Here is a 24,120-nt window from a genome sequence, read left to right on the forward strand (position 1 = left end):
ACATAAAGTAGAGTAAAGCTCAGTAAAATAAGCATTTGCTTATTTTACAAATAAATTTAATGAGATTGAAAATCTAGATGACACATTACAAGTCGCATGTCTTCTGAATAGCTAATTCCAAAATTGTATCAATCATCTCATTTCAAATCCCATGTCTTCCCCTTATATCATTCTGTTTTTCTTCTCTTTTGTATCTATCTTGTATATATCTAACTTGTATATAAGAGTTATTGCTATGAATGTGTAAGAGATACATATGCACAGATGAAAAAAAAAAATTAACATCAAATATAGTTAGGTGCCGCTAGTGGTAAAGAACCCACTTGCCAATGCAGGAGACGTAAGAGACGAGACATGGGTTCAATTTCTAGGTTGGAAAATACCCCGGAGAAGGAAATGGCAACCCACTCCAGGATTCTTGCCTGGAGAATACCATGGGGAGAAGAGGCTGGTGGGCTACAGCCCGTGAGGTTGCACAAGAGTCAGATATGACTGAAGCAACTTAGCACACAAAGTTAGCCACAGGGAAGAATAATTAGTAAAGATTCTATTTATATTAAGGGTAATTATTTTTAAGATGCTCTGATTAAAATCACTTGAAAATGTTTGAATTTTTTCATAGGTGTACTTGCATTCATCAACCTTCAATTTAAAATAGAGTCTTCCCTAGGCTAACAAATTACAAAGCCTCATCTTCATAGTTTAATTATAAATGGAAATATAATTCATATCTTTGTTATGACTTAATTACCACTTGGCAACAGATTATTGCTTTGACTATGCTCTCAACTACTGTGTAGTAGACTGTTTTATTACATACTTATGAAACAATCCTCACAGTAACTCTGTAAAGAGGATACAATTGAAGCAACTTTCAGGTGGTGAAACTAATGCTTAGAAAGGTTCACTGGTTTATCCAAGGTCATTCAACTGGTAAGTGGTGAAGCCAGAATTTGGGCTAGTGATCTATCAGATTTCTGCTCTCATTCTGTTATACTTCCTTACTTGGTGTAGATTTATTAATTGTATTGAAATATAAATACATTGCTGCCATCTATGGGGTCGCACAGAGTTGGACACGACTGCAGCGACTTAGCAGCAGCAGCAGCAGCAGCAGCATAAATACATTAAGATGACAACAGATCTTTTTTTCTAGTTAAAATAATATGCTTAATTCTTCTAAAGGAATTCCCTTAATTCTGTTTATGAAAACAGTTGGGAAAAAAAAACACACAAAGCATCAAGGACTTCCCTGGGGGTCCAGTTGCTTTGGTCTTCACCTTCCGATGCAGGTGTTGTGTTCGACCCCTGGTAAGGGAGCTAAGATACCACATGCCTCGCAGCCAAAAAACCAAAACAGAAAACAGAAGCAATATTGTAACACATTCAATACCGACTTTAGAAATGTCCCACGTTAAAAAAAAAAAAAATCTTAAAAAACAAACCAAAAAACACAGGGTATTGTATCCAGCCCAGTTTTCTATAAAATACTCTTTCAGCATAGAGAAAGCCCTTGATATTATGGATATTCCCACTCTCTTTTCGATGAGTACCTTAAAAGCTTTGTATCATAGAACTTCAAAGGCATCTAGTCAGTTGAATCAATCATATTCTTGTCACAAAACACAGAGAAGTTTGAAATTATTTGGTAATGCCACCAATCTACAAGGTCAGATGTTTATCCAGTGTTTGGCTCTGTCAAATGCAATTCCCTTACTGAATGTCAAACGTTTGTAGACTCTATTTTTCCTCCTTTTCCCTTAGTATTCATTGTCACTTGCTGCTGTTGTCAATTCCTCTTCCATCACCCCACGCCATCCATCAGCTTCCTAGGCATTTGCTCTTTTCCTTTCTGCTTTTCTTTTTAGCCATGCAGGATCCTAGTTCTTATTATAGAGGACTGTCAAACAGCATCAATACCATGCAAAGCCATATCAGAGTGCAAGGTGAAAAGAAAAATCAGTAATACTGACTCTGTCTTTATTTAAATTTTTGGTATTTCATTTTTTAAAAGTTTCTAGAGATATAACTCCATCTCAAAGATGGCTTTTATGAATCTTTCTAAGTAGAAAGTACTATCATTTTGCTCCAAGTTGGATATCAGCTCAGCTTAGATCTTATATATAATGTTTCTGAAATATATAATATATAATGTTTTTGAAACATTTTTTGTCCACTGGAGGTCTCAAATATTGGTCTATTCCATTGTTTAGAATTTACTTTCTAAATGGAGTTAAAAAATAGACTAAGCAGTGACTTTATCACTTAATGAAATTTTTCCATTAATAGATAACCATTTACAGATACCTGTAAAGATCATGTAAATTTTACAACGATGTATGAGGTAGGTATTGTGATTTTCCTTACTTTGTAAATGAAGGAATTCAAGTCAAGACAATGACCAAAGGTCAACTAATTAGTAAGTAATAGTATTAGGATTTTAACCCAGGTAATCTGTTAACCACTGGAGAAGGAAATGGCAGCCCACTCCAGTGTTCTTGCCTGGAGAATCCCAGGGACAGGGGAGCCTGGTGGGCTGCCGTCTATGGGGGCACACAGAGTCGGACACGACTGAAGCGACTTAGCAGCAGCAATCTGTTAACCAGGTTTCCCCAGTGGTTGAGTGGTAAAGAATTTGCCTGCCAATGCAGGAAATGGCAACCCACTCCAGTATTCTTGCCTGGGAAATCCCATGGACAGAGGAGCCTGGTCCTCTAAGTGTTGGATACAACTTAGTGACTAAACAACAACAACAAATCTGTTAACCACAACTTTATGTTTCCTATTAAACTCTTATTTGGAAGACTTGGGGATATGACCTACCCTGGTGATGGTCTAACTTTACTACCTATTAGCTGCGTAACCTTGTCAAGTTAAATTCTCTGAATCTCAGTCCTTCATCTATGAGTGTAATAATGAATACGGTATTAGTCATTTGAAAGGAGTAATTAAGATAATGGATGTGAAAGGCTGTTAGGAACTGAAAATGTAGGGCTACCTTGATGTTAGCAGTGGTTTTTAATTACAAGGGACTCTAGGAATTTGCAAGACTATTTTTTAGCAGACTGAAAAAATTTGTGTTTTTTCCCTTTTTTTCCTTTGAACCTTACCTGACATTCCAGCTCATCTTTGAGGATATCAGATCCTCAGAGTTTCTCTGACAATAAACACTTGTTTAGGTCCCCTCTATTTAATAACACTCATAATTCCCCCCTTTTAGTCATTTATTTTCTTTAGATTACAGTTAGTTATTCACGGCTCAGTTCTTACACTGTAAATTCCAAGACAGAAACATCTGCATCATATTCGCTAGTTATTCCTAGTGTCATATCTTTTTGCCTTTTCATACTGTTCATGAGGTTCTCAAGGCAAGACTGCTGAAGTTGTTTGCCATTCCCTTCTCCAGCGTACCGTGTTTTGTTAGAACTCTCCATTATAACACATCTGCTTTCAGTGGCCCTACATGGGCCATAGTTTCATTGAGTTAGACAAGGCTGTGATCCCTGTGATCAGTTCGATTAGTTTTCTGTGCTAGTGGTTTTCATTCCATTTGCCCTCTGATGGATGGCGACTCTTCCCTGGTGGCTCAGAGGTTAAAGCGTCTGCCTCCAATGCGGGAGACCTGGGTTCGATCCCTGGGTCGGGAAGATCCCCTGGGTCGGGAGGATCCCCTGGAGAAGGAAATGGCAACCCACTCCAGTATTCTTGCCTGGAGAATCCCATGGACGGAGGAGCCTGGTCGGCTACAGTCCACGGGGTCGCAAAGAGTCGGACATGACTGAGCGACTTCACCTTCACCTTCACCTTCTGATGGATGAGGTCAAAGCTGTGGTTTTTCCAGTAATCATGTATGGATGTGAGAGATGGGCCATAAAGAAGGCTGAGCGCCAAAGAACTGATGCTTTTGAACTATGGTATTAGAGAAGACTCTTGAGAGGCCCTTGGACTGCAAGGAGATCAAACCAGCCCATCCTAAAGGAAATCAACCTTGAACATTCATTGGAAGGACTGATGCTGAAGCTGAAGTCCCAAGACTTTGGCCACCTGAAGAGCCAACTCATCAGAAAAGATCCTGATGCTTGGAAAGATTTAAGGCAGGAGAAGGGGCAACAGAGGATGAGATTGTTGGATGGCATCATTAACTCAATGGACATGAGTTTGAGCAAGCTCCAGGAGATGGTGAAAGACAGGGAAGCCTTGCATCCTGCAGTCCATGAGGTCGCAGAGTCAGATACAACTGAGCAACTCAACAGCAATAATTCCTAGCATATAGCAAAGTGCCTGCACAGAGTGGATACTTTATAAAAGTTTGTTGAATAAATATGGAATATTTATTTTTCTTTCTAAAACCATGTAACTCCAGTTGATAGCATAATTTTATTTGACCTTATTTTAAATTTAAGTTCTTGATTGATTTATTTATTTTTTGATGGATATTTTATTTTATTTTATTTTATTTTTATTTTTATTTTTATTTTTTTTTTTAGTTTTTTATTTTTTACATTTTAAAATCTTTAATTCTTACATGCATTCCCAAACATGAAACCCCCTCCCACCTCCATCCCCATAACATCTTTCTGGGTCATCCCCATGCACCAGCCCCAAGCATACTGCATCCTGCGTCAGACATAGACTGGCGATTCAATTCACATGATAGTATACATGTTAGAATGTCATTCTCCCAAATCATCCCACCCTCTCCCTCTCCCTCTGAGTCCAAAAGTCCGTTATACACATCTGTGTCTCTTTCCCTGTCTTGCATACAGGGTCGTCATTGCCATCTTCCTAAATTCCATATATATGTGTTAGTATACTGTATTGGTGTTTTTCTTTCTGGCTTACTTCACTCTGTATAATCGGCTCCAGTTTCATCCATCTCATCAGAACTGATTCAAATGAATTCTTTTTAACGGCTGAGTAATACTCCATTGTGTATGTGTACCACAGCTTTCTTATCCATTCATCTGCTGATGGACATCTAGGTTGTTTCCATGTCCTGGCTATTATAAACAGTGCTGCGATGAACATTGGGGTACATGTGTCTCTTTCAATTCTGGTTTCCTCGGTGTGTATGCCCAGCAGTGGGATTGCTGGGTCATAAGGTAGTTCTATTTGCAATTTTTTAAGGAATCTCCACACTGTTCTCCATAGTGGCTGTACTAGTTTGCATTCCCACCAACAGTGTAGGAGGGTTCCCTTTTCTCCACACCCTCTCCAGCATTTATTGCTTGCAGATTTTTGGATCGCAGCCATTCTGACTGGTGTGAAGTGGTACCTCATTGTGGTTTTGATTTGCATTTCTCTGATAATGAGTGATGTTGAGCATCTTTTCATGTGTTTGTTAGCCATACATACGTCTTCTTTGGAGAAATGTCTATTTAGTTCTTTGGCCCATTTTTTGATAGGGTCGTTTATTTTTCTGGAGTTGAGCTGCATAAGTTGCTTGTATATTTTTGAGATTAGTTGTTTGTCAGTTGCTTCATTTGCTATTATTTTCTCCCATTCAGAAGGCTGTCTTTTCACCTTGCTTATAGTTTCCTTTGTTGTGCAGAAGCTTTTAATTTTAATTAGATCCCATTTGTTTATTTTTGCTTTTATTTCCAGAATTCTGGGAGGTGGATCATAGAGGATCCTGCTGTGATTTATGTCTGAGAGTGTTTTGCCTATGTTCTCCTCTAGGAGTTTTATAGTTTCTGATCTTACATTTAGATCTTTAATCCATTTTGAGTTTATTTTTGTGTGCGGTGTTAGAAAGTGATCTAGTTTCATTCTTTTACAAGTGGTTGACCAGTTTTCCCAGCACCACTTGTTAAAGAGATTGTCTTTACTCCATTGTATATTCTTGCCTCCTTTGTCAAAGATAAGGTGTCCATATGTGTGTGGATTTATCTCTGGGCTTTCTATTTTGTTCCATTGATCTATATGTCTGTCTTTGTGCCAGTACCATACTGTCTTGATGACTGTGGCTTTGTAGTAGAGCCTGAAGTCAGGCAAGTTGATTCCTCCAGTTCCATTCTTTTGATTTATTTTTACAAACAATTTTCAAGTACAACAGCATAATTATAAAATCAGTTAAGCTGTAATTTCTGGAACATGCCTTTAGTATTCCAAGGTTTATGATTGAGTAAAATGGATCTTGGCTCTGAAATGGCTCTTATGCTTTTATTTAATAGGCGATCCTATCAATATTCTCCTGATGGAATCATTCATTACATATAGAGAAGACCCTGAGCTTGTCTGAAAAATAAGTACAGTGTTGCTCAGCGTGTAGATGATAATAGATGTTAGGAGAGGAGAGATAGGCAGTTCTTTTCTCAAACAAACCATATTAATATAAATAATTATTCACCCATAAATAATGGAATATATTTTGGGAAGTTCCATAGGAAAAAAGGACATGGAATGGCTAAGGAAAACAGAATTTCATGGCCTTTTTATACTTGTTGGAAAATGAGCTTAAGTGGGAAAATTTTATAGAAAATGGAGAAAAGTAAATAATGGCACGTGAGAGAAAACAATTTACTTTTTCTCAGTCAAGAATTGAGGTTTCAACATAAGGGAGGCATCCTTCAGTTCAGTTCAGTTCAGTCGCTCAGTCGTGTCCGACTCTTTGTGACCCCATGAATCGCAGCACGCCAGGCCTCCCTGTCCATCACCATCTCCTGGAGTTCACTCAGGCTCACGTCCATCGAGTCTATGATGCCATCCAGCCATCTCAACCTGGGTCGTCCCCTTCTTTTCCTGCCCTCAATCTCTCCCAGCATCAGAGTCTTTTCCAATGAGTCAACTCTTCTCATGAGGTGGCCAAAGTACTGGAGCTTCAGCTTTAGCATCATTCCTTCCAAAGAAATCCCAGGGTTGATCTTCAGAATGGACTGGTTGGATCTCCTTGCAGTCCAAGGGACCTTCAAGAGTCTTCTCCAACACCACAGTTGAAATGCATCAATTCTTCGGCACTCAGCCTTCTTCACAGTCCAACTCTCACATCCATACATGACACCACAGGAAAAACCATAGCCTTGACTAGGCGGACCTTAGTCAGCAAAGTAATGTCTCTGCTTTTGAATATACTATCTAGGTTGGTGAGGCATCCTAGACCAAAACTAAAATTCCAAGCAATTACTAGATCCTAAAGTGTAAAAAACTGAAAAGGCTCAAACAGAAAGACCTAACACACATCTGTTAATATGTTCACTAAATCCATTTCCTCAAACTCCTACTCACAACCAAACTCATACTCAGTTGTGGCCTTGTCAATGAATTGTGGACAGTAGAATGTGGGCAGTAGGCAGGTAGATCACTTCCAGGTTTGGCCCATATATTCCTCTTCTAGGATCCTCCAAATACGCTTTTCCCTTATCTCCCAGAAGATGCAGAAGATCACCAGGGAGATGGGGTTTAGAGAAGCTATTAAAATGGTCATGTGAAAGACTGCTCACCAATCATTAACATCCACACTGGACTTGGCATGAGCAAGAAATCAACCAATTTTTATTAGGTTAGGCCACTGGGTTTGTTTGTTACAGCTTCTACGACTTGTCAGTTTGGACTACCATAACAAAGCACAATAGACTGACTGTTATAAACAACATAAATTTATTTCTCAGAGTTCTGGAGGCTGAAAGTCTGAGATTAGGGTGCTGGCATGATCAAGTTTTGATGATAGCACTTTCAGGTTGCAAACTGCTACATTCTGGTATACCCTCACATGGTAGACAGCAGAGAAGGGAAGCAAATTGTGTCACTTACAATGGCACTAATCCTATTCATGAGGGCTCCACCCACATGACCTCATCTAATCCCAATTAAACCCCAAAGGTCCAACTTCTAATACCATCACACTAGGGAGGAGATTAGGTTTCAACACAAGAATTTGGAGAGAACACAAACATTCAGTCTATAATATCCTAGCATGTTTCTCTTATACATTCTAATTTCCTTTCATAAAACAAAGGGTCATAAGTTTAATAACTTGAAAAGTCTGGAGTAAAAGAATATTTTGACCCTTCATTTACCTGTAGAGAATTGGTTTTGTTTTAAACAAAACCCAGACATAATACTGTGGTAAAGGCATATGATTTTAATTTTATGCACTTCAATGAATACTAGGAAAAGGCACTGTGACAGAAGCTGCTACTTTTTTTTTTTTTTTTTTACCAATACTAATTCCTTTCTTTTCCAAATAATGACTATACTTAGAGCTAAGTGTGGCCATGTCTGTGTGACCATGGGGATAAAATAGAATTGATAAAAAACTCTTCCAGCGTAGGTCTTTAAAGAAGAATGGGCATGTGCTCCTTTCCCCATTTTGTGTGCTTCTTACTGATTAGAGTGAAGGCATTAGAATGCCTTCTAGAGGTGGAAGTTGAGCATCAAGGACCATAGAATTGTACTACCAGTTCCAGATCATCTCCCTCTGCATTGTTTCATCAGAGCAAAATAAACAACCACTTTTTCAGAGCCACATTATTATTTTCTTACAATGTTTTAACAGAGGAGAAATAGACTCAGCAATGTCCTATGAAACTCATGGCATATGGAAGGAATCTCAGAAAGGATACTTAAAATCACAGTTGCTGTTGGTGTATATACAAATGGGGCTTCTTATGCTGATTAATTACCATGCTTCAAGTATTTATTACAACTGATCCTTTTTATTAATGTATTCTTTTCTACCTTTTTAAACACCAAAGTTATAATTTCAAGTTCACAAGCTTTCAAAGCTTTTATTTTCAAGTCACCTACTGTGAAGTCACTGTCATAAGATTCTGAATTTATTCTAGTATGGAAAAGAAAAATACAGACAAGGTTAAAATTAATGACCAAAGGTAACAATTCTAAAACTTTGAATAAATCCTAAACAGTACTTTCTTCATTGTAATATTTAACATTTAACAAACATTATCGTATTTGACTGGAGGAGGAAATGGCGACGCACTCCAGTATTCTTGCCTGGGAAATTCCATGGACAGAAGAGCCTGGCAATCAACAGTCCATGGGGTCACAAAAGAACTGGATACAACTTACTGACTAAATAGCAATAATCTTATTTGATACATGGACATTCAGAGATAATACAGAAATATTATCTCCACTTTATAAACGAAAAAGATGTGCTCTGTGAACTTCATTGACTTACACAAGGTCTCAAGTCTTGAGCTCAAGACAGCGCGTAACAGGAGCAGCTGTCAGTGTGCGACTGTTATCGCGAGACTGGTCCCTAGCCGTCCCCTCCACCAACGGTCAGAGTCACGGTGGTCCCCACGGCAGCAGTTCCCCAGGGTGGCAGTCTGTGGAACCTGGCCCAGTTGCCTGCCAGCGCTGACACCGGGCAGGGCAGGGGCCCTTTGTTTGGCTTGTAAAAACTGCGAAACAGCGGCGCCCTCAGTGACAGCCGGCGAGCATCCACGCGGGAGTGGCGGCCTGTGGGCTGCTGTGTGGACTGCCGATGGCGAAGGTGACCTCCTGCCTGGCCTCACACCAGCTGCCCCGCAGGTGCGAAAGCAGCCTGTTCTGACATCTGAGGGAGGCTCCGTGAGCCCCTTCTCTGGTTGTTAAACTTTAAGAGTATTATACTTTTAGAGTATGATACTAAAATTATACTGTAAAAGTATATATATTATAATTTTGAAAGTATTAAAACTTAATGCTCTAAAAGTATAGTATACTATACTTTTAGAGTATTAAATTTTATCTTCCCTGGGTTGGGAAGATCTCCTGGAGAAGGAAATGGCACCCCACTCCAGTATTCCTGCCTGGAGAATCTCAGGGAGGGAGGAGCCTGGTAGGCTACAGTCCGTGGGGTCGCAAAGAGTCGGACACGACTGAGCAACTTTACTTCACTTCACTTCATACTTTTAGATAAAATTTTGTGGAACAGATAATAGCATCTGTTGTTTTGGAGGTTTACAGGAACATCGTGACCTGACCCACACGGTCAGCTGCAAGAACAAGTATGGAACAATTAACCACACCCCTCGGTCACCTAGCCTTTAAAAGGACTTTGCTGAAAGGCTTCTGGGAGTTTGGGTTTCTTGGTTTTTTTTTTTTTTAATTGCAGAAGAGGGGTGAACCACTCTTCTGCAATAAACCTCTTTCTCCTCCAAACTCTGATGTTTTGGTATCATTTGGCCTCACTATGCACTGGGCACAGGGACTTGAGGTGAGTAACAGTTATTTTTCAAGGATCTGAGTATCTTTATAATAACCTAAGCATTTCCCAATGAGATTATGAGCTCAGAATTCAGCATTTGTATTCAAGGTTTTATGATTCACGTTTGGATTTCAGCTCTTATGATTTATGTGCTGCAAGCAGATGGCTTCCAGCATGCTTTTTTTTTAATCTATGAAATGGGGATAATAAATAGAAATCAAGGCTGATACCAGACAGATAAATTGTATACTAAAATACCTTATTTACTAGTAACCTCTCAATAAATGTTAGCTGTTGTTTTCTTTTTGAGTTTTAATTTTTGAGACAGAATAAATTTATAGGAGAATAAAAATATGAAACCCTAGGGAGTACCATTTATGTTGTATTTTATGATAATTTCATTCCCTAGCACAATACAATAAAATTTGGATATTGCCCCTAGAGTTGTACAATGTAGTAACCTTAATGAATTTTTTTAAAAAACAATTGAATAGCTTTTATCTTGAGGAAAGTGGTATCTCACCACACACTCAGCATAAAAGATAAGCTCCTATTTCACATGTATTCCCTTGGATCTGGCTAAAGCTGTGATATAAATTTCTGCTGAAATTGACCTAAGTAAATAAATAATCACTTTCACCCTCTTAAATTTCACTTTTGAAAGGATAATTATTCATAGTCTCTGGCATGAAATTGATTGGCTCTAAAAAGATGGAGACTAGAGTTAACCCTTGGCATTTATAGCTGTGATATTTTAAAAGACCAGATTTTCCTAAGTAAGTTCCTTGAAATTTAAAAGTCAAAAGTTTATTTAAAATTTTTTTTTGAAGTAACATTGGTTTGTGATGTTATGTTTCATGTGTTCAACATTATATTCAACTTCTGTACACAATCCGTACACAATATAGTAAAAGTTTAGTTCCATCTGTCATCATACAACTGACTCCATTTGCCCTTTCTGCTGTCTCTCAACCCCTTCCCTTCTGGTAACCACTATTCTGTTCACTGTATCTATTTATTTTCCATTTGTTTATGTATTTGGGTTTTTTTTTTTAGTAAAATAATAGAATATCTGTCTTTGTCTGACTTATTTCATGTACCCTAATACCCTCAAGGTTCATCCATGTTTTTGTAAATGGCAAAATTTTCTAATTTTTAAGGGTGAGTTATATACCATTGTGTGTGTGTGTGTGTGTGTGTGTGTGTGTGTGTGTGTGTGTTTATCTTATCTTTACTTCTCATCCACTGATGGACATTTAGGTTGTTTTCATATCTTATAAATAATGCTGTAATGAATATATGAACATAAGTAGTGTTAGTTGCTCAGTCGCGTCCGGCTCTGCAACCCCATAGACTGTAGCCTGTCAGGTTCCCCTGTCCATAGAATTCTCCAGGCCTGAATACTGGAGTGGGTTGCCATTTCATTCTCCAGGGGATCTTCCCAACCCAGCGAATGAACCCAGGTCTCCTGCATAGAAGGCAGATTCAGGGGATATATTTTTTCAAATTGATATTTTCTTATTCTTCAGATAAGTATGCAGAAGTGGAATAGCTGGTTCATATAGTAATTCTATTCTTAATTGTTTTGAGGAATCTTCATATTGTTTTCCACACTGGCTGTACAAACTTGCATTCCCACCGGCAGTTGTAGAGGGTACTTTTTTTCTCCCCATCTTCTTCAACACTCTTTTTTGGCCAAGTCACAGTATTTGCAGCATCTCAGTTCCCTAACCTGAAATTGAACCCATGTCCAGTACTTTTTATTTCTTGCCTTTTTGATAAAAGCCATTCTAACCGGTATGAGATGATATCTCATTGTGGTTTTGATTTGCATTTCCCTAATAATTACTGATATTGAACATTTTTTCATTTGCCTCTTGATCATCGTTGAAAAAATGTCTATCCAACTCCTCGGTACATTTTTAAATTAGGTTCTGTGTTTTTTGTTTTCTTTTTGCTGTTGTTGAGTTGTATGCTGCTGCTGCTAAGTCGCTTCAGTATGTCCAACTCTGTGCGACCCCATAGATGCAGCCAAGAAGGTGCCTCTGTCCCTGGGATTCTCCAGGCAAGAACACTGGAGTAGGTTGCCATTTCCTTCTCCAATGCATGCATGCATGCTAAGTCACTTCAGTCGTGTCCGACTTTGTGCGACCCTATGGACAATGGCTCACCAGGCTCCTCTGTCCACAGGATTCTCTAGGCAAGAATACTGGAGTGGGTTGCCATTTTCTTCTCCTGAGTTGTATGAATTTTGTATAATTGGGATATTAACCCCTTATCAAATATATGATTTGCAAGTATCTCCTTCCATTCAGTAGACTGTCATTTCATTTTACTTATTTTAACTGTGAGGAAGATTTTTAGCTTGAGATAGTCTCATTTTTTATTTCTGCTTTTGTTTCCTTTATCTGAGGAGACACATTCAGAAATATATCGTTGAGACTCATGTCAGAGAACAAAGAGGAATAGGGAAACGTATATCTAATCTACTTTCTCAGAAGTGGAAATGTATACTTTTATTAGTGTGTTGACTATGATTCTTCTATATTTTGGGGCATCTAAAATGTCCAATGTTTTCACAAAAGAAATTCTTCTAGGATTCCCACGTAGAGTAGAGTGATTAGTGCTGGACCATGAAACAGATGCAGGATTAGAAGTATATCAGAGCTCTAAGTTCTGCTCTGCCAACTTAGGGAAGCCAGAATGGGATACACATGTAATATTTTACATATGTAATATTTCTGCTGCATTTTGAAATATGGTGGTCACCTAGAGAAAAAGCACTTGTGCTTGTGCTGAAAACTGAAGTAACCATATACAGTACTTTCCAAGGAATGCCATTTTTACCTGAAGGCACAATTGAGAAATTAACTATGATTATTCAGAATTAGGCAGTTTGGTAGACAATTTATTCAAAGTAAGTATGTTACTTAATACAACTGATAATATTTTTTGCAATGAGAAAATTTTAGCTTTCAAGCAAAAATAAGAATTTTGGAATGTTTAATTCCACAACTATAATTTTGCCAGATTCTCAGTATTTAAAGACATTCCTCATGAGATTGTTGGTGATATTAATAAATTTGACATTTAGTACTGTACAATGAGAAATGTCAGCATTTGAAAGATCTACATATTGCAGTGAACCTGTATTTTGCAAATGATCCATATGTGATATTACAAACTAATTATGATAAAAATCATTCATAATGTAAGATAGATCAACAAATTTTAATATAATACAAAAAGCTTATTGATCTGCTTTCAGCTTTGACAGTACAACTGAACATTTAAGAAATTATACTAGTTAAGTTTTGGTAGAGAAAGATAAAGAAGATCCAGAATTATCAAAAAAATATTTTACTGTTCCTATTCCAGTTTTATATGTGTGAAGATGGATTTTCTTCAAGGTCTTCAATTAAACATCTTGTCATAATATGTTGAGTGTGGAAGCAGACATAGAATCCAGATGTTTGGGTTTTTTTTGGCAAATATATAAATCAGTGTCATGCCACTCACTACTTTTTTGAAAATATATTGCAATTATGTTATTTATACTAGCATGGAATGACTAATATTACTTTATAAATATTTTCAAATCTTATGTTTTAGTTTTAAAAATGGCAAGTAGCTATCAACCTAACCCACATTAAAAAAAAGCTTTTTGGAGTTCTCCATACATTAAAAGATGTATGTAGATGTAAGTAGATATTGAAACCAAAATACAGGATTTTAGATCAGTCGTTGTAGAAGATTATAAAGCAGTCGTACAAATACATGAGGCATAGCCAAATTGTATTTGGTTCCTCAAATCTCCCAACGCATAAGTTTTAAGTGAACAAATGCATAAAATAGAATTCTAATTTTTCTTTGCAGTGTTTTTATTGCTAACGAGTGGTGGCATTTTCCCCAAGATTTGTCCCAAGCAAGTGAAATCTCCACAGACCAAATGCCTGACTCTACACTTAGAAAAGATACATTGTTAACTTTCTCCTTAAAGATCTAGGCCCTTAAGTTGAAATATTTATTGGAGAAAAAATCTTATCCTGTGGAAAATGGCTATTTGCCATTTTTTACCTTCAAAAGGTAAAAAATCTAAATAAATACTACTATTAGTAAATACATATCATTAAACTAGTAACCTATGCTTAATTATAAGGGAAGTTGGGATGACTAATGAGATTGCAAAGAAGACAGGTGCTGGGGGGAAAGGAAACATGTCTTGCATACACAGTTGGAGCTACGGATGTGTACATCCTCACAATAGCCTCGATATGTAATTATTAAATACACTTTTAAATGAGGGAGAAGACGCTCATAATGTTAGAATTGATGCTCAAGTATATTGCTACATGCCTTCAAAATTAGTATTTTAATCCCTTTTAAATGGCCCTGTCCCAATATGAGATATTTTTCTTCTGAACTTCCCAGATGGCTCTAGTGGTAAAGAACTCACCTACCAATGCAGGAGACAGTAAGAGACTGTATTTGATCCCTGGGTCGGGGAGATCCCCTGGAGAAAGAAATGGCAACTCACTCCAGTATTCTTGCCTGGAGTATCCCATGAACAGAAGTGCCTGGCAGGCTGCAGTCCATGGGGTCGCAAAGGGTTGGACACAACTGAAGTGACAGTACTTTCTCTAATGTAGCACTCCATATTATTTCAGGCTTTCTAAAAAGGTAACATTACCTCCTAATAAAAAGAATCCCAATTCAAAGCAAACTCACTCAGACAATAATATCCAGGATACTTATTTAAATTTCTTACATATAATAGAAAGGATCCTATTTGCACTGAGAGTTTGAAGTAAAGAGAAAAAAGAATATTCTTTGGGTCAAATCAGTTGAATCAGCTCATTCAACTAGAAGGAGACAGGATGTCTCCTAAACTCATTGGAATAATTACTTCACTGAAGATGGTGCTTCAGCTTAATTTGTGAATATTAAATATTGCAATAGTGTTGCAAGGATTAAGTAATATAACATGTGGGAAATGAGAAGTCTGGCACAAAGCGGATTTTATTATTATTATGATCAGGATCATTGCATGATCAGAATATCAACAAAGTTGGATTTTATTGTTATTATTATAATCAGGATCATTGAATGTTCAGAATATCAACAAGGTTGGCAAGGTGATAATTCTGGGGTTAAGTAATCCAGGCAAAGAAAAATTTTCCTGGTCTGCATGAACTCTTTCTCAAAACCTTCCACCTCATTCTAAGTCAGAGTACACCAATCTATACAACCTACTTAGTTTTTTGATTTCGACGGCACCCCACTCCAGTACTCTTCCCTGGAAAATCCCATGGACGGAGGAGCCTGGTAGGCTGCAGTCCATGGGGTCACTAAGAGTCGGACATGACTGAGTGACTTCACTTTCACTTTTCACTTTCCTGCATTGGAGAAGGAAATGGCAACCCACTCCAGTGTTCTTGCCTGGAGAATCGCAGGGACGGGGGAGCCTGGTGGGCTGCCGTCTATGGGGTCACACAGAGTTGGACACAACTGAAGCGACTTAGCAGCAGCAGCAGCACTGGTAAAGAAGATGGGTAAGGAAGAGCTTGAGCCTTGCCATCACTAGAATGGCTCATCACACTTAACCAATCTCCTTGGCATTCTGGTTTACACAGTAGTTCTCAGTTTAATTTATATTTTGAGTTTGTGTGACCATTTCTGGATATACTAAGAAAGTCCATTTCTCAGGCAGGGAGACTGGAAACTAGAACATCCTTTGAGACATCATTGTGACCTGTCACTGACCTTTCTCTTCTGGTATGAACGCTGTTACCTCATTCCCATTATCTTTCATGAAAACCCAGAACTGACTTACCATTTCCTAGACTGGCTTCCCTGGCGGCTCAGTGGTAAAGAATCCACCTGTAATGCAGGAGGCCGCTTGCAACACAGGAGACTCAGGTTTGATCCCTGGCTCAGGAAGATCCTCTGGAGAAGGAAATGGCAACCCACTCCAGTATTCTCACTTGGGAAATCCCATGGACAGAGGAGTCTGGTGGGCTACAGTCCCTGGGGTCACAAGAGTTGGACATGACTGAACAACTAAACTACCACCAGACTGCTCCTCAAAAAATTCTGGCAAATGAAAAGGTAAGATACTTTCCAGGTAGTCACAATAAAATAGAAAGGGTGGATAGACTGCCTGAAAAAACAAAGATTCCAGAGAATCATAATAGAAAGGATTTTTTAAGAAGAGCTGCTACATCAACTAGACGTTTTAGTGTTGCACAGCTTAAGAGGACAAAACAAGTACCAATTATTAGAAGTCAGTGGCAGAAGTTTCATAATTCTCAATCTGATGCTTACCTTTCTGCCTCCTAAAATAGCCACCAAGTGTTTATGATACTCTGTATTCTAGAGTCTACAAGAGTTTCCATACTCCAACCAACTCATCTTCATCTCCTTCATCTTACCTTGGATAAAGTCCTCACCATTCATCATCCTCCCACAGCTTATTGATTAGTATATTCTACACCTTCTATTGTTGTTTTTGCTCAGTTGTTAAGTCATATCCAATGCTTTGCTACCCCATGGAATGCAGCACGTCAGGCTTCTCTGTCCTTCACTATCCCTGAGTTTGCTCAAACTCATGTCCATTGAGTTAGTGATGCCATTCAAGCATTTCATCCTCTGTCACCCCTTTCTCCTCTTGCCCTCAGTCTTTCCCAGCATCAGGGTCTTTTTGAATGAGTCAACTCTTCGCATTAGGTGGCCAGAGTATTGGAGCTTCAACTTCAACATTAGTCCTTCCAATGAATATTCAAGGTTGATTTCCTTTAAGATTGACTGTTTTGATCTCCTGGCTGTCCAAGGGACTCTCAAGAGTCTTCTCCAACACCACAGTTCAAAAGCATCGGTTTTTCAGTGCTCAGCCTTCTTTATGGTCCAAATCTCACATCTATACATGACTACTGGAAAAACCATAGCTTTGACTATATGGACCTTTGCCAGGAAAGTGATATCTCTGCTTTTTAATACACTGTCTAAGTTTGTCAGGGCTTCCCTGGTGGCTCAGAGGTTAAAGCTTCTGCCTCCAATGCGGGAGACCCGGGTTCGATCCCTGGGGCGGGAAGATCCCCTGGAGAAGGAAATGGCAACCCACTCCAGTATTCTTGCCTGGAGAATCCCATGGACGGAGAAGCCTGGTAGGCTACAGTCCATGGGGTTGCAAAGGGTCAGACACGACTGAGCGACTTCACTTTCACTTTCTAGGTTTGTCATAGCTTTCCTTCCAAGGAGCAAGCATCTTTTCATTTCATGGCTGCAGTCACCATCTGCAGTGATTTTGGAGCCCAAGAAAATGAATCTGACACTGTTTCCATATTTTCCCCATCAATTTGCCGTGAAGTGATAGGACCGGATGCCATGATCTTAGTTTTATGAATGCTGAGTTTTAAGCCAGCTTTTTCACTCTCTTTCACATTCATCTAGAGGCTCTTTAGTTCTCATCACTTTTTGCCAGTTTAATGGGGTCCTCTGCATATCTGAGGTTGTTGATATTTCTTCCAGCAATCTTGAGTCCAACTGTGCTTCACTCAGACCAGCATTTTGCACGGTATTCTCTGCATATAAGTTAAATAAACAGGGTGACAATATATAGCCTTGATGTACTCCTTTCCTAATATTGAACCAGTCCCATATTCTATGTTCAGTTCTAACTGTTGCTTCTTGTCCTGCATACAGGTTTCTCAGGAGACAGGTAACGTGGTCTGGTATTCCATCTCATTAAGAAGATTCCATAGATTTTGTGATCCAATCAAGGGCTTCAGCATAGTCAATGAAGCAGAAGTAGATTTTTTTGGAATTCCTTAGCTTTTTCTATGATCCGCCTTCTTTTTCTATATCCGCCTTTGCTATTTCTCACTATAAACACGGGCTTCCCTCATAGCTCAGTTGATAAAGAATCCATCTGCAATGCAGGAGACCCCAGTTCGATTCCTGGTTCAGGACGATCCGCTGGAGATGGGATAAGCTACCCACTCCAGTATCCTTGGGCTTCCGTTATGCTCAGCTTGTAAAGAATCCACCTGCAACATGGGCAATCTGGCTTCAGTCCCTGGATTGGGAAGATCTTCTGGAGAAGGGAAAGGCTACCCACTCCAGTATTCTGGCCTGGAGAATTCCATGGACTGTACAGTCCATGGTTTTGCAAATAGCTAGACACGACTGAGTTAATTTCACTTTCACTATAAACACTATTCTAGCCATATATATTTTCTCCTTTTTTTAATCTACACTTATGTTTTCGTACTTCTATTTCACTGCGTAAGTTGTTTCCTCAATAGAAATGCTTTTCCTGCCTTTCTTTTCTTGGTGAGAAATTACTGATATTTCAACTTTCAGTTCCAGTTGCACCAGCTTGGGAGATAGTTCTGGTTTAGCTCTGGGTTCCTATCTCATTTTATATTGACCATCATATTGCGTTTTCCTTGTGGATTTGTGTGATGTTTTCTCACTAGACAGTGATCTTCTCAAGGTCAGAAAGTGTGTAAGAGTCATCTTTGTATGTCTTTGAACTTTCATAATTTCCCATAGTACCAGGTTCATGAAGGACTCTTTAAGCTGAATGCAATTAGATTTCATCTTAACATAAAGAACTTCCTTTTTTTCCCTAATGAGACAGGTTGATCTGTATCCTTAAATGGCCACATAGACATACCATTAGGGTGGACATGTCAGCAAAGTGCGAGATGATGAAACAAATATGTTGAGAAGAGTCTTCAAACTATAAGTCCCATGGTTCTATGTTGCAATGTGCTTGAGGCTGAAACATACCATTCATTTAGAGTAGTTCCTTGTTCCTGTACCTTCTTCTATTTTAGGTAACAGAAGCAACTTTTGCTCTTTTCTCCTTGATTCTGGGAATTCACCCTGAAAAGCAATAGCTTTTATCTCCAGAAATGCTCCTTCCCTGAGTCTATCTCAAGAAATTTTCTTTTCTGTCCTTGCTCCTCTCTGTTTTTCTCTATGCTTCACACATCATAATCTGTTTTCTCAGGATTCAGTCTATACTTTGCTTCTAAGCTAATTGTCAGAAAAATTAATGACTGATAACCAAGTTGTCAAAAACTAATTCCAGTTTAACATAATAATAGCTGCCATTTATTGCAGAAATCTTATATGTTCCTTACATGTATTATATTATTAAATCCTTATATGAATGCTGTAAGTTATTATTCTTATCTACATTTTCCAGATGATGACATTAAAGCCCTAAGAAGTTAAATAGCTTACTAAAGGTAACAGATGTAGGAAGTGGTAGAATTTAAATCAAATCCCAGTCACCTAGATTGCCTTTAACTACTTTGCTAAACTGCCAACTCATACTCATCCTCCAATATACACTCCAGTATGAAGTTTGCATTAACATTATTATAAAGTGTGCAATGCAACACACCATGGGTATCAGAGATTTGCACATGAGAAGATTCTTCTTTGAATCCATAGCCCATACTCCACAGGGACCACCTAAATCAGAAGACTACCTTTTATAATGCATGCTAATTTTTCCTTGCTTTCTGGGTATCTTTCATGCAATTCATAAATTGCACATCTTCAATCTTTACTTTAGCATTTAAATCTAAGAGGAAAGCTGCAGTTCCTCCATCCCAGGACTGACTGTGGGAATCTGTTTTATGGGGAGTACATTACATACCTCTAACAAGACCCAAAAGAATAAAGAAAAGGCAGCAATAATTGTGAAGTTCAATCAAAACCCGCAGTTCAGCTCCACCTGCATTAATTGAGGGAGCAGAGAGCAGTGTTTGCCTGTGCTCCTGCTTCTCCAGCCTTGTCTTCCTGGCAGCTGTACCCACTTGGGCACTCTCTGAAGTCCAAGACACCTCTCATCCTTAGATCCTATCCCATTTTTGAGATGAACTCTGTCTCTCCAGTGAGCAAACTATTCTCTCGATCTTGATCTTTGTCTTTGTCCTTCCCCACTGAAAGGAACCACTGTTTCTTGGAGATATGGCTGATTCCAGACTTTGGGCAGTGTAGGCACAAGATGAATCTAGAATATTTTTTTTGCACCAGAAAAAAAAAAAAAAAGCTAAAAATGATAGGTCATGAAACAGAGACACAGAGTCACAAAAATAAGCTTAAAGGTATGTTCAGTGGTGAAATCTGGAATGGTTATTGTGCATTGGGGAATCTGGGCCACACCTAGAGCAGCTGATCAAATTAATATCTCCTAAGTGAGACAGATGTTCACCATCTACCTTCAGCTATCATACTCTCTTAGAAAGACACAAAACCACTTCTATAAAATTCTGGCTAAGAATACACTACCTGGATCCATTCTGTTAAAAATTCTATTTAAAATGTGTTATGTGCATGCTCGGTCATGTCCAACTCTTTGCAACTCCATGGACTACAACCACCAGGGTTCCTCTGTCCATGGAGTTTTCCAAGCAAGAATACTGGACTGGTTGCCACTTCCTACTCCAAAGGATCTTCCCGATCCAGGGACTGAACCCACATCTCCAGAGTCTCCTGCACTGGCAGGTAGGTGTTTTACCACTGAGTCATCTGGGAGGCCCACCCACTAAAAGTAGGAACATTTTATTAAAAATTGGAAGACTATATTCTCTAAAAGTTGTGAATCTCCTTTAAGAAAAGGTTGTGAAAATATTTCAGATTAAAAGAAACTCAAAGAGACAGAACAACTAAATGTCACCTGACCCTAGACTAAAGCCTGTTACAGAGAAGAAAAAATGATATAAAGGATATTATTAGTGAATTAAAAATATTACAATATAAACAGCAAATTAAAGCATTACACCTATACAGAATTTACTGAAGTTGTTAACTGTTCTGTGCTTATATAAGAGAATGATACAGTGAAATATCCAAGGGTAAAGCATTTTTTACCCTTGCAATGTATCTATGCAATTTATCCTCAGATGGTTCAGAATAAGAAAGAAAAAAAAAAGATAAAATGTAAACAGTAAGCAAATATGAGTAGAAAGGATATGTGTGAATGAGAGAAAGAAAACTTAAAATGTAAACAGTAAGTGAATCTGAATAGAAAGCATATGTGTGGTTTTTTACAGATTTTATTGTTGTAATTTTTCTGTTTAAGCTTAACATTATTTCTTAGTAAAAGTTTAAAGATAAGAATAAATAAATGTGTCCCTTGTAAGGAAAAGCTCTTGCTGGTGGCTGAGATCAATGTTTTCTGACATCTTGCTACCAGTAAATAAGCTTCATAAAATTGGTATAGACAAACTAAGTGTTGGGTTAGGTGCAATTGGAAGAGTTTTAGATAATATTTGTGTTTTCATCATCAAACACACATTGAATACTTATTAATATTATGTTGTATAATGTCCTTTCTCTCCTCAAGAAAGAATACTAGATTGTGTGTACATAAGAATGCTTTATAGGAAAAAATAATTTACAAACATAACATTAGTATTAACAAATTATTTACAATAAGCGTGATGTCCTCTACTGATTCTGCACATTAGAAACTTATTTGAAAGCCACTGGCTCTGTTGACATGACTCAAGCCACTTTTCTTTTTTGACTTGAGATCCAGAGAAATGAGGATCCCTACGTTATTTTTAAGATAAGCCTAATTTCCCAAATAACAAAGTTCATGCTTTCTCACTGTTAGAAAATATGTCTGAATAACCTGTAAAGGTCTTGATCCCTGCCTCCTGTATAATGTCACAAACCTCTGTCCATAGTTCTTCAGGCACTCTATCAGATCTAATCCCTTGAATCTATTTGTCACTTCCACTGTATAATCATAAGGGATTTGATGTAGGTCATACCTGAATGGTCTAGTGGTTTTCCTGACTTTCTTCAATTTGAGTCTGAATTTGGCAATAAGGAGTTCCTGGTCTGTGCCACAGTCAGTTCCCAGTCTTGTTTTTGCTGACTGTATAAAGCTTCTCCATCTTTGGCTGCAAAGGATATAATCAATCTGATTTTGGTATTGACCATCCGGTGATGTCCATGTGTGGAGTCTTCTCCTGTGTTGTTGGAAGAGGGTGTTTGCTATGACCAGTGTGTTCTCTTAGCAAAACTCTGTTAGCCTTTGCCCGCTTCATTCTGTACTCCAAGGCCAAATTTGCCTGTTACTCCAGGTATTTCTTGACTTCCTACTTTTGCAATCCAGTCCCCTATAGTGAAAAGGACATCTTTTTTGGTGCTAGTTCTAGAAGGTCTTGTAGGTCTTCATAGAACCATTCAACTTCAGCTTTTTCAGCATTACTGATCGGGGCATTGATTTGGATTACTGTGATATCCGATGGTTTGCCTTGGAAATGAACAGAGATCATTCTGTCGTTTTTGAGATTGCATCCAAGTACTGCATTTCAGACTGGACATGGAACAAAAGACTGGTTCCAAATAGGAAAAGGAGCACATCAAAGCTGTATATTGTCACCCCGCTTATTTAACTTCTATGCAGAGTATATTGTGAGAAACGCTGGACTAGATGAAGCACAAGCTGAAATCAAGATTGCTGGGAGAAATATCAAAAACCTCAGATATACAGATAACACCACCCTTATGGCAGAAAGTGAAGAAGAACTAAAGAGCCTTGATGAAAGTGAAAGAGGAGAGTGAAAAAGTTGGCTTAAAGCTCAACATTCAGAAAACTAAGATCATGGCATTCGGTCCCATCACTTCTTAGCAAATATATGGGGAAACAGTGGAAACAGTGACTGACTATTTTGGGGGGCTCCAAAACCACTGCAGATGGTGACTGTAGCCATGAAATTAAGACGTTTACTCCTTGGAAGGAAAGTTATGACCAACCTAGAGAGCATATTCAAAAGCAGAGACATACTTTACCAACAAAGGTCCGTCTAGCCAAGCCTATGGTTTTTCTAGTAGTCAGGTATGGATGTGAGTGTTGGACTATAAAGAAAGCTGAATTGATGCTTTTGAAGTGTGGTGTTGAGTAGGCTCTTGAGAGTTCCTTAGGCTGCAAGGAGATCCAACCAGTCCATCCTAAAGGAGATCAGTCCTGAGTGTTCATTGGAAGGTTTGATGTTGAAGCTGAAACTCCAATACTTTGCCCACCTCACACAAAGAGTTGACTCATTGGAAAAGACCCTGATGCTGGGAAAGATTGAGGGCAGGAGAACAAGGGGATGACAAATGATGAGATGGTTGGATGGCATCACCCACTCAATAGACATGAGTTTGTGTAGGATCTGGGAGTTGGTGATGGACAGGGAAGCCTCGTGTGCTGCAGTTCATGGGGTCTCAAAGAGTCAGACATGACTGAGCGACTGAACTAAACTGAACTGAACTGCATTTCAGAATCTTTTGTTGACTATGATGACTAGTCCATTTCTTCTAAGGAATTCTTTCCCAAAGTAGTAGATATAATGGTCATCTGAGTTAAAATCACCCATTCCAGTCCATTTCAGTTCACTGGTCCAAATAGGGAAAGCAGTACATCAAGGCTGTATGTTGTCACCTTGCTTATTTTACTTATATGCAGAGTACATTATGAGAAACACTGGGCTGGACGAACCACAAGCTGGAATCAAGCTGGAATCAAGCTGGAAAAGACCCTGATGCTGGGAAAGATTGAAGGCAGGAGGAGAAGGGGACGACAGAGAATGAGATGTCTGGATTCATCACCATCACTGACTCAAAAGTAAACTCCAGATATTGGTGATGGACAGGGAGGCCTGGCGTGCTGCAGTCCAGGAGGTCGCAGAGAGTCAAACACAACTTAGCAACTGAACTGACTGAACCTGTAATGGACTATAATTCCCTTGAGAATCAAGCCCTGCTTTATAATGTCTTTAAGTCAACATCTGGAATCTAGCTATTAACCCCTACAAATACCAACAGTGTGCCCAGTCCTCCCATGCGGTGACCGCCAACTTGTCTGTGTTCCTTTCTCTTAGCTTGTAGGTTCAGACTCTCGCGCACCATACATTGCTTTCTCATGTTATATTATTGTAGGACCAGCTTGA

General features: G+C 38.6%; 1 protein-coding gene across 1 annotated transcript in view; it reads right to left on the bottom strand.

Annotated features, from left to right (window-relative positions):
* Positions 1-24,120, bottom strand: part of TYR (tyrosinase) — a 113,340-nt gene that overhangs the window by 77,197 nt on the left and 12,023 nt on the right. The window lies entirely within an intron of this gene.

This window comes from Ovis canadensis, chromosome 21, assembly GCF_042477335.2.
Source record: "Ovis canadensis isolate MfBH-ARS-UI-01 breed Bighorn chromosome 21, ARS-UI_OviCan_v2, whole genome shotgun sequence".
NCBI classification, from domain to species: Eukaryota; Metazoa; Chordata; class Mammalia; order Artiodactyla; family Bovidae; genus Ovis; species Ovis canadensis.